Source organism: Callospermophilus lateralis, chromosome 19, assembly GCF_048772815.1.
Source record: "Callospermophilus lateralis isolate mCalLat2 chromosome 19, mCalLat2.hap1, whole genome shotgun sequence".
Lineage (NCBI taxonomy): Eukaryota > Metazoa > Chordata > Mammalia > Rodentia > Sciuridae > Callospermophilus > Callospermophilus lateralis.
This window is the reverse complement of record NC_135323.1, coordinates 30,494,029-30,506,134: the sequence shown is the minus strand read 5'-3', so window position 1 is coordinate 30,506,134 and position 12,106 is coordinate 30,494,029. Positions and strand designations below refer to the sequence as shown.

Genomic DNA, 12,106 nt, shown 5'->3' with positions numbered 1-12,106 from the left:
TTTAGAAAATAAACATTAGAAAAAATAAATGACTATAGCATTTAAGGCCCTAGAACATCAAGATAAGCCCTATCTATTATTAATGTGATAAATGACAGTATGGACATTTTTATGTAAATGTGTAGCTTTTAAGGGCTGAAATGCTATCACATTTCACATGATGTTAAACAGTAATCTATAAACCTTTCTGCCAGTTGACCACTCTCTTATTTTAGGTGCTTACCTTTTTTAATAGTTTTAGGGTTTTTGTCCTGTTCACTTTAGCTCCTTGAATTTTCTACCAGCTTTAGGAAGCACTTCTATCTTCCACTTGAGTAAACATTGGTTCCTGGTGCATCCAGCACAATTGTTAAATACAAGTTAAGGCCTGAGGACTGCCCCCCAAATGGTTTAAGCAGCCTCACTGAGGATGGAGAGAGCTCAGATCCTCTGAGTCTTGTCTCTGGAGTGTTCTGGGCCAGCTTCTCATACTCTCCACAGTTGATGAGTCTTTCAAAGCCAAGTAACCTGCCCCCAAGACACCTGAAGTATTCATCCTTAAATATGTCTTGACCTTGGTCTTCTGAAAATTTGGATCCAACCTCACAGTTTGCACTCTGGAAAGAGTTACTGTTTTCCTGTTGTTGTACTAAAGAGCAAAATAGAGAAAGTTTTCAGGGTAGTGGTGGGTCAGGTGGCATGGGATCAAGACTTCTCTTGGCCCCTAACTTACACTTCTTGATGAGAGTGACTTTGTCTTGTTGGCTATGAGTTGCTCAGAGCCAGTTTCCTCCAATTTCAGCACTTCCAACTTTTGACACTCCACAGATACAAAATCAGAGATCACACATCTCTTTGATTCACTGAGGCATGATAAGATACTAATTGCTTAAGGTTCATCAGGGACTAGACTAGGATGAGGAAAATTACAAAGATGTATGGTATGGAGGACACTTGACATACACGCAAGCATAATCTACAGACAGTAGTTTGGAAAACACTTTTAATGCTTCTGCATCTGCTCATCATCTGCCCAAATAACAATCCACCAACGTCAGCAGACCCTCCACACACCACCACACCCTCCAATAGCTTCCATGTTACTTTGAATCACAATCACCTATAAATTTGCCAAAATGTTCTCAAATATATAACAATACGTTTAAAAACAATCACAATGTCATTATCACTTTCTCCAAATCAACACTTTCTCCTTAAAGCAATCAAATAACTAGGAGTCAATTTGAGTAAAACCTGCATTCAACATTCAAGGAATTATTTGTAACCTGATGAGACAGACTCAGAAGACAATGATGATATTCTATGGGGAGAGAGGCAGAGACAGAAGGAGAAGGAGAAAAAAGAAGAATGAGGAGGAGGTAGAGGAAGAGAGGAATTGGGAAAAGGAAGGGAGGGAGGAAGGAAGGGAGACAAGAAGATCCAGAAAAAAAGGAGTATAGAGAAGAGAGGTAATTATAGTGGGAGCATTTTCTCCTCCTTCATCAATAAAAATATGAAATGCAGGAGTGGGAGTTGAGGCAGGAACACACTTTTCTTCATTTATAAGCTCATTTTCTAATTTTTTCAGAGTGTGTATGGATCACAATCCTGAGTATAATTTCAGTACTTAAAGACATATTTTCTTTTAAATAGCATTCATCACATCTTAAGAAGACAGAGAGCTCCTCTAGTGTAAGGAGAATGAAAAAGTTTTGTAGGTTTCAATTTTTATAAGCAAAGTCACAGCAGGATTTCAATGACCATTCCACAAAAGAATCCTGTGTTTTGCTGGTTATGAATGTTTAGGAGACAACCCCAATTATGTAGGTTTCATAGATTTATGTCTGAATAACTTGTTTTCATCTACTATTGTGGAATCAGGTTCAGTAAGAAGAACAAGGACAGCATCAATCCTTACGTATACATGCCCTTTGGAAATGGGCCCAGAAACTGCATTGGCATGAGGTTTGCTCTCATGAACGTGAAACTTGCTCTCATCAGATTACTGCAGAACTTCTCCTTCCATCCTTGCAAGGAAACACAGGTCAGGACACTTTATGAAAAAGTAAGGTCTTGTGGGTAGTTACTTTTAGTTGAGAAACCTATTTAAAGAAAGGTACCTGCTCATTTAAAGAATCTCTTTTGAGACACTTGTGCGATGTTAGGCTTCTTCAGTTTTGGAGCTCTATATCTGTGGCTTTATAAAAAACAAGAGTTTAAAGATCAGGTAGAGTCCATTGAGATTAGGTTGACATGCTTATGTGCAGTGTTTCTGAACTTTATCAAAGTATAAACTCGATTTTAATTCAAATGAGGATGAGGCTGCTTTACATAATCAATCCTGAACTGTGAAAATCATGTTTTGATGATGTCAAGTGCTGTTTTCCTCAACAGAACTTATGGAAATTTTGTGACAGTTTTTCTCAACTATTTTCTGAACATTGAAATCAACATAGAATTTTAAAAATACAAGATATTTGGGTCATCTCCAAAATGCTAAAATCACTTGCCTAGAGTTTGACTCTAAAAGCTCCCTGTTGGTCTCATTCTCAGACAAAGTTGAGAAACATTGACATCAATCATTTCTTAAAGATAGGAAGGACTTATGCAGTTCAGTGTTTTCCTAATTGATCCAACCTTCCTGGAGTCCTGTTGCAGAAAAACTATTTTTACATTTCAATAGTAACTCTTTGAATCTTATTTCCCCATTTTTCTCATTCTATTCTTATCTTTCAAATTCTAGTTCAATCTCCATACTCCTCTAAGGAGTCCTCCCATCAATGCAAGACCCATTCTTTCCTCTCTTTTGAAATTGGTTACTCCAAACTTTTATGATCATCTAAGTTAACATTTTGTCCCCAAAGCATCCCATTTAGAGGCCCGTTTATTTCTGTATATTAACTACATCATTACCACTTAACTACACCACCTCATTTTTGCCCTTCATGAACTCTCAGTGGTGACTTAGAGGGAAACTTGTTCATGGAAGTATTCAGGAAATATTTAAGGAGAGACTTATCATTGATTTAGAGTACTTGGGTGTCAATTTTTTGCTTTTTTTAATTTTAAAATTTAACAAATGTCATTTCTCTCTGTGTCTCTCTCTCTCTCTCTCTCTCTCTCTCTCTCTCTCTCTCTCTCTCTCTACCTCTTTCTCTTCTAATCTAATGTCAACCTAATCTAAAGTTTGTGTTTCTCTTCATGCAGAAAATATTTTCAAACTATTTGAAATTTAAGAATAGTAATGTGTTACATTTATGGAACTATGTGGAATCTCTCCTGTGAAGAATACACTTTTCATTGAGTCTCAAAAAGCAAGGTTCTATATGGCTTATTTCTAGGAACTGATCATTTATTATGCAATTACTTTCCCATTTGTTCATGTTCCATATGGGAAAGGGGGAGACAGAAGTGGTGACCATTTTATTTGAGAAGTCAGGGCAGTCAGGTAGCTACCCTCTAAACAGGAAGGAACTTAAATCACAGAGAAAGTAGGTCTCTAGTACATCTGAGATGGGGCAGGTACTCTCTGCAAGCTCCTAGTATTTCCCAGATTGGAACTCCTCAATCTCCATGACAATTGTCTTCCCTTCTCTCTCTTGGTGTAGAAGATTACTCTGTTGGAGGTACCCCCAACACTAAAGGAATGCCTTGGTGAGAATGGGACAAAAGAGATACTCAAAAGTATGTAGGACTCAAATGTTCCCCATTTGCACTTCAAAGAGGAAGAGAAACTTTAGGGGGAGAAAGCATGTTGTTCCCTGAAGGTCTTTTCCATCTTTAAACTTCATGGGTTCTATCAAGAGGCATGCCTGGACTCTTAGAAGGGAAGGACTGCTCATAGAGTTCAAATTATAAAACCTGATCAGGGTTACCTATGTAACCCATCCGTGAAGCAACTTGAGCAAACATCCATGAAGTTCGTTTTATTTAGCTTTACAAAAAAGCATTTGAAATAATACCAAAAATCTAGTTTAAATTATTTAAATTCATCTATTTTGCTGAAAATTTTTTATTTGTGTTGCTGGTGAACGAAGGGCATCACACATGCTAGGCAAATGTTCTACCACTCAGGCTCGTCATCACCTCTTTTCCTAAAATTTAAATTAAAAAGAACACAAGCCAACATTATTTTATCTCAGCGGTGGTAGAGAATAGATGCTCATGAAATACTTCTTTAAATGGACAGGGGATGTGTGCTTTCATTCTACAATATTGTCAAAGCTTAAAGAATAAATGTAAGGAATCCCAGACACATGAGGCTGAAAGTAGTTTTTATATGTTTGTATAGCTTTATTGTCTGAAATGTACCTTTTCCGATTCTTTCTGTTGTTCGGGTTTCGTTTACTACATCTAAATATACTTGCTTAATGTTTGCAGATTCCTCTGAAATTAAGCAAGACACCATTTCTTCAACCAGAAAAACCCATTGTTCTAAAGGTTGTGTCAAGAGATGAGCCTGGAAAGTAGAGTCTAAATCTCCCTAAAAATCTCTGCTCTGTTCTTCAAAGAAGATGTATCTCAGAACAAAAGACATATTGATTTTCTCTGTGAATAAAAATTGGTATTGAAGATGGATTTATGGGTGGATGCTGCTCTTGAGTTACTAGGGATGCTGGACCTTTGCTGGGCTTGTTCAGTGTCTGTGCACAGTATTATGTGTTGTGTGATGGAAAGGAGGTGACCATCTGTGTGCCAGATATGAAGACTCAGCCTCTCTGGTATTGGGGGGTATTCTATCCACCCACCTCTGCACCCTCACCTCTTCATATTTGCCCTTATAAATTCTTAAACACTGATTCAGTAACTCAAAAGATCTGAGTACAAATATTTTATCATCAACTCTTTCTTTCAAAACACGCTTTACTTCACAGGTTTCTAATATTAATCAACACATTCTAATTTTATACTCCCTAAATAGTCTTTGTTGTCATGATTTACTATGTATTATCAATAAAAATAATGATAGAAAAGGTCTTTATATATTTATCTTAATATTTTTAGAGTATCACTGAACTTCATATGTCATACTTATTAACTAGCCCCTAGAGAGAGTATTCCCATGTTATCTTCAGAACCAGATCCCCCACCCCTGCAAACAAACTTCAAGTACAGCACCATGGGATACTCACTTCAGTAAGTGAGTACCTGAGTAAGGTACTAAACATAATAGCAGATTAATCCTCAATGCTCCCAGAGTCCAACAAAAAACCTCTTTGCAGTCTCTGTGGTTTTGGATCCTATAGCACACTTGTCATAGTTTACCTCATTCCCTAGTAGTATCATACAAGTATGTATGTATTATGAGTTACTAAGCTCCTTCCTTATCACAGAGATGTTTCCTCAACAGTAATCAAAGGGGTCAGAAGAGGCCAGACTGGCCTGACCTGAGCCAGTCATGAGGGAAGAGGAGCATGCTCCATGAGGATGAAACATCCCCCAGGTCCTCAGGACCTCTGATGTCAGCAGCGGTGAGTAGAGATCTGAAGACCTGATGGCATCAGGGATTCCCACTCAGAAGACACACCGGATGTCTTCTGGGCACCATTCCCCAAGATACCAATTAGTCTGTGCCATGTGCACTGAAGTGAGTATCCCATGGTGCTGTACTTGAAGTTTGTTTGCAGGGGTGGGGGATCTGGGTAATTTGGGGGATCTGGTTCTGAAGATAACATGGGAATACTCTCTCTAGGGGCTAGTTAATAAGACAGAGTAACTGTTCCTACAGTCCCTGATTTGTTCTGTTCATTACAGAATCCAGGTCCCAGTAGCCCCTTTCCATGGTGTGAGAAATATCTCATGAGCGCCTGCTGCGTTCCAAGAACTGTACTGATTACATAGTGATTAACAAGCATGAGGGGTCTTTTCCTCCTTAGGAGTTACAGACACACTTTGTCAACTTGTGATAAGGATTTGTAATACAAGTGACATATGACAGAAGGTGTTGAATCTTTTTTTCTTTTTAGTTATGTCTAACATTAGGATTCATTTTGACATAATTACAAAGCATGGATATAATTTGTCCCAATTCAGTCCGTAGTATTTCCCTTTCCCTTCCTTCCTCCCTTTCCCTTTTCTTTCTTCTACTCTACTGATCTTTCCGCCATTTACTTTCAGGGTTTTTAAATAGAAACGTGTGGATATACATTATGGTGAGATTCCTTGTGGAATATCCATGTATGTGGTATAATCATATATGTATTTTACATATATTCCTATATGTGAAACTTAGTTCAGATTCACTCTGCTGTTCTTCCCTTATCATGTACCGTCTCCCCCTTCTCATTTCCCCTTATCTAGTCCACATATCTTACTTCTATTTTGATAGAATCCCCCAGTTTCCTTTAATCTTTTTCTCTCACACACACCATGAATAAATCATATAAATGCCAAGACTGCCTAAATTAAAACTATATCTGTCATAAAGGGAGGTACCAGATAAAAGTAATAGCCTGTAGGTTTTGAAGCAAGTGATAATACGTTTCCTCTACTTAAACAACAAGCCATGATATAGAGTGAAGCAAGGCATTTTAATATCTGAGTTGAGAAAAGAGAAACAAGAATAGCTCAAATATGCTCATGATGAGAGGAGGGCAGTGAGTGAATAAAACATGGGAGTAAATGAAATGTAGGGAAATGCACTGTTATTTCTAACTCTACTGACAAGCTATTTTGTGTGTTCCTTAGAATTGAAGCACCAACAAGACTCAATGTGGGAATGACCTGCTGCCATTTCTATACATGACACATGTGAAAAAGCAGAAAAGTGGCCACTGGGCAAGAAGACACTCAGACTGTCTTCTCAAAAGAGTAGCATAGAAAGGGGCTACTGAGACCTGGATTCTGTAATGAACAGAACAAATCAGGGACTGTAGGAACAGTTACTCTGTCTTATTAACTAGCCCCTAGAGAGAGTATTCCCATGTTATCTTCAGAACCAGATCCCCCAAATTACCCAGATCCCCCACCCCTGCAAACAAACTTCAAGTACAGCACCATGGGATACTCACTTCAGTGCACATGGCACAGACTAATTGGTATCTTGGGGAATGGTGCCCAGAAGACATCCGGTGTGTCTTCTGAGTGGGAATCCCTGATGCCATCAGGTCTTCAGATCTCTACTCACCGCTGCTGACATCAGAGGTCCTGAGGACCTGGGGGATGTTTCATCCTCATGGAGCATGCTCCTCTTCCCTCATGACTGGCTCAGGTCAGGCCAGTCTGGCCTCTTCTGACCCCTTTGATTACTGTTGAGGAAACATCTCTGTGATAAGGAAGGAGCTTAGTAACTCATAATACATACATACTTGTATGTTACTACTAGGGAATGAGGTTAACTATGGCAAGTGTGCTACAGTGATCCAAAACCACAGAGACTGCAAAGAGGTTTTTTGTTGGACTCTGGGAGCTTTGAGGATTAATCTGCTATTATGTTTAGTACCTTACTCAGGTAACATGAATGGCCATTTCTATTTCCCAGGCTCTCGATCTGGTAATGGAAGGAAGTTCAAATATAAGTTCAGAGTCAAGAGGAAACATATGCACCACACCAAGTCCCAACTAGTAGGGGCTAAATGCGTTCAGTTTTACTTAATCTGTCTGACAGGGCTCAAAATAATGAACACAGATTTTGAGAGGCTCCCAGAACACCATGTCCTATTGTTTGTGTGATGCTCGATCCTAGGGTAATTAGTGCAAACCATGATGAGTGAGCTGGACAAATATTGTCTCTGATATTCTGCTAGAAGATGCAGCTTCCAGGGTTAGAGGAGGAGTCTGAGGAGTACTTCAGCAAGTGATTCTGTGGAAGACCAATAGCCAATGTGTGGCTGGGAGGACTGTTCTTCTCAATCCATTTCACTTCTGTGCACAAATCTCTGCAGAGAAAATTGCAGGTAAGATAGTGTTGGGACTTGAGGTGTTCAGAAGCCTTTATCAGAAACTAGGGCATTGTGTTATCCTTTAATCAATGGTGACATTTCATCAGCACATGAGGATGCTTCCTGAGAAGATAGAGAAAAACATAATTTAAGGGGTACAAGTAAGAATGGGTTGCCTGAGGAAGGAAGAGAGAATAGAGCCAGATCATGGAAAACTTATACCAAGGAGGTTCATAGAGATATTCAGAAACTAATGAAGAAAGAGAAAGAGATGTATGTCTATAATTAGGTAGAAAAGAAGTATGCAGATCATGTTGACTGGGTTGGAGTAATCAGGGGCATCAGGGTTGAAATTGTTCTCTTAGTCCACAGAAGCTGAGCAGGAAGTAACAGTGTGACGTGACTGTCATCATAATCCTAGAGCGACCCTAGGACAGAAGAAAAATAAATGTGAGCTCGTTTTTACTGGCGGAGTTGAAATTTGATCAGAATGCATTAAGTCCTGTGTTTTTTGCTTTTATTTTTAAAGTTTATTTTTTATACTCTCATAATTATTTGTAATTACTGGTATTCATTCCTATAATCGTCATGATCACTTTCCTTCAATGGTGGTGGTTCTTTCCTGTTAATGTACATCAGGAATTAAGAATATGTGAAGTATAGGAAGATATTTAGGAGGTAAGACACAAGAAGTGATAGAAGGCTCTACTTAATTTATGACCTTTTTGAGTCTAATTTCCCCATGGAGATCAACTTCTCATTCTGATTAGTGTTTGTGGGAGAACTGGAGAGGGGGCAGATTGGCAAGTGTGGCTGAATCAATGTGAAAAAACTAGTTTTGTCAGCATTTTTTTGTCATCTGTTGACTCACAAATCTACCCAGGACATAGGTATGGTTGCTTTGTTTTGTGTCAACACAGCACTCAGGCATTTTTTAAAAATTTTTGCTCATTATTCAAATAAAGACAACCTAAAATATCCTTCTACCTAATCTGATATGACTATTCTATGTATAACCTAAGACATCATCATCTTTACCCAAGGAGATTATGTAAAATATGCAACCCTTTCCTCATTAAGGGAGAAAAATCCTTTTTTTTTTGCATTTTGTGTGAAATATATTCTGTTTCTACTGATTCATACTCCTTCATTTATATCCAGTTATTTAAATACTGAGATATGATTTTAGGTATTATCCACACCTCATGTTTGAGAGGAGGACGACAATGAAATAAACACTTAATTTGTATAATATAAATATACAAATTCTTATCAGCATTAGGAAGAAATGCAAAAGAATGGCAGTTTGTGTTCCTGAGAGTTTGTCCACATGGTCATTACTGGTCTTTATAACTATCCTATTTCACTCCACAGTCCATACTGCCTTGGTTCACAGCTGGTCATTGTTCCTGGTCAGTTGGGTGACCCAAACCTTCATCTCTGAAGTATCTGAGCCCTTATCAGTGTGACCTGACTTGGGCTTTAGTTTCCTATTGCCCTCCATCACAGGACCTGGGAGTTTGAAGAGGCACCGAGAAAATGTCCTATGTCACACTTGCTCTTCCTCTCTGTATTGTGTAGTAGCAACTCAGTTTCCCTTCCTAGTCAGAATCAATCACTCCATGCCACAGAGTGACCTTCTTCTTCACCTGTTGATTCAGCTATAATGAGCATCCTAAAGTGGCTACCTCAACTCTCAGGGATAAACTTTACCCTTGATGCCATGTCCTGTTTGTTCACGGATCTATTGGGCAGATGCCAGGACTGAGTGAGGAAACAGGGGCTGATATCCAAAGTTCAGGTTAACCCTCTTTTGCATAAGAATCTCTATCCAGTGGGTTGTAGTAATGAGTATTTCTTTCTTGTTTCCATAAGAAAATGGAATCACTTTGTGTCTGGGTGGAAGAATCTCTCCCTTTGTGGCTAAGAGTTTTCTAAAGCAGCAGAACAGAAATGTTAGTGGTTCATAGACATCAATCTTATAGGGAGAGAACACACTCTCATTTCTATCCATTAAATGCTTGGGGGTCTGATCCTATGAATTCTTGCTGTGGGAGAAGCAGTACCATAAATTAGATGCAGACGTCGAGCATGTATCACATCCTGGAGGACATTGCTCCAGCAATGAGAGGTGTTGCCACCTAGGTGTTGCTTGAGGCAGAGTCTTCCGAGGGTATTTCACCATTCTATCAGGTTCTGTGTTTCAGGAAGATGGAGGACCTATGTTAAGTATAACAAATCCCATGAACACAGGCCACATTACACACTTGTTTGCTGTGAATCGAGCTCCTTGTTCAGAAGCAATGCTGCATGGAATACCCTTATGGTGAATAAAGCATTCTGTGAGTCCAGAGATGGTAGTTCTGGCAGCAGCACTTCAGGAGAGGAAGCAAAATCCATACCAAGAGTGAATGTCCAGTCCAGAAAAAAAAGGAGTGTCCCTTTCATGTTGAATGTGGTCCAATGTCATCAATGTGCTATGCAGTGGCTGGCTGATCACCCCAGGGAATGGTGTGTTGTGGGGAATTCACGATGGTCTTTACTGTTAGCCATGAGTACTCAGCAGTGGCTTCAGACAGATTGGCCTTGGTGAGTGTACGTCCATCATGCTGAATCCAGGGATAAACTTTACCCCTGATGCCATGTCCAGTTTGTTCATGGATCTATGGGGCAGATGCCAGGACTGAGTGAGGAAACAGGGGCTGATATCCAAACTACTGGTTAACCATCTTTTGAATAAGAATCTCTATCCCATGGGTGGTAGTAATGAGTATTTCTTTTTTGTTTCCATAAGAATATTTTTCATATATATTATCCAGAAAATTTTGAAGTTCCAGGATATTAAAGGGAACACATGTATCAGAGGAATGAATGTCTCCCCTAGACAAAATAAAGAACTTTGGATTTTCTTCTGGAGAAAGGGTTAACGTGTTTGCCTTCATGCTGGATGTATTGTATTTAGTTACACAGGTATCATTTTTGTATTTGGAGGTTAACCTGACTGATGGAGGTGTGCATGTGTACCAAAAGGGCAGAAGATGAACTGCAGTGACTTTGCGATGTGTGACGTTTTCTAGGATGAACTACATCTCACCAAATTCCCTCTAATCCATCGTTTCTGTTTAAGGTGGGTCTCAAGAGGAGCTTCCTGGGAGATTAGAGGGCAGAAGGGAAGCAGCCATCCTGTAGTACTAATACATTTTTGCTGGTCTGCTGGCTCACACCTCACTGGTAGGGAGCAGTGGCTGGGCCTGCAGTTGCTCTACCTTCCCCAGGATTCTCCTTTAGGCTCTTGGAATTCTGGGCTAGGGGTGTGCATTCAGCTTCATTAGAAATCTGACCTAAATTTCCAATGTGCCTGTATGAACATACCATATGGATCTCATCTTTATGTGTAACCACAAGTAACTAATAAAAAACCCATAAATAAATAGCAGATCAGCAGAGTAGAGGGAAGGGATCAGAGGAAGGGAGGAGGAGAGGGAAAGGGGAAGTATGGGGACTGAATTGAGGCCTATTTTATGCTTTTTAATTATGTCAAAAGAAACCCTAATGTTTTGTAGAATTCAAAAGAGCCAATACAAAAAGAAGAACCTTAGTGCCTAATTCTATAGGCAAACAGACTGACTCTTTTTGTTTTCTCTTGTGGGGTCACAGCTCATGCTTTGGGATTTCGTCTGTCTCTTGTCTGCCCTGCTTTGTACTGTCTTCCCTTTCTACTGCTTGTCCTGTAGACTTTAAGTTTCCACATCAGGCTTAAACATGACAGCAGTATACCAACTCCTTAACCAGCTTCCACAAAGAAATAAGGCCAAAGTTCTGTAACACAACCATTAACAATTACATGCATAACTGGAAACATCTTGGTGGTTCAGCTGCTCTTGTTAGAACCTGCCTGGTAAAATAGGAAACATAATCCAACAACCATACAAACACAGACACACACTAACACAAATCACACATATGATTACACACATATATGCCTATTTTTAGTAAGAAGAGTCATAAATTCTGGCCCTTAATAGAGTCTTGGAATTTCAAATGACCATGATCGTGATGGTCTTGTTTGTTTTGAAACAAATTGAATTTCAATACTTTCAGTTTCTGGATAGTTACAAATAGAGAAAAATCTCTTTACAAATGTTTTCTTGGGTCAAGAGAGCTTATCACCCTGTACACAGGATCCCATATTTGTGGCATTACACTTTGTCTCCACTCCCTGTTTCCCCAGGGGCTGAGAAGGGACC

At 39.3% G+C, this 12,106-nt stretch overlaps 1 pseudogene; it reads left to right on the top strand.

Annotated features, from left to right (window-relative positions):
- LOC143384887 (cytochrome P450 3A4-like) overlaps window positions 1-4,449 on the top strand; it is a 30,467-nt pseudogene extending 26,018 nt beyond the window's left edge.
- Window positions 4,450-12,106: the final 7,657 nt, after the last annotated feature.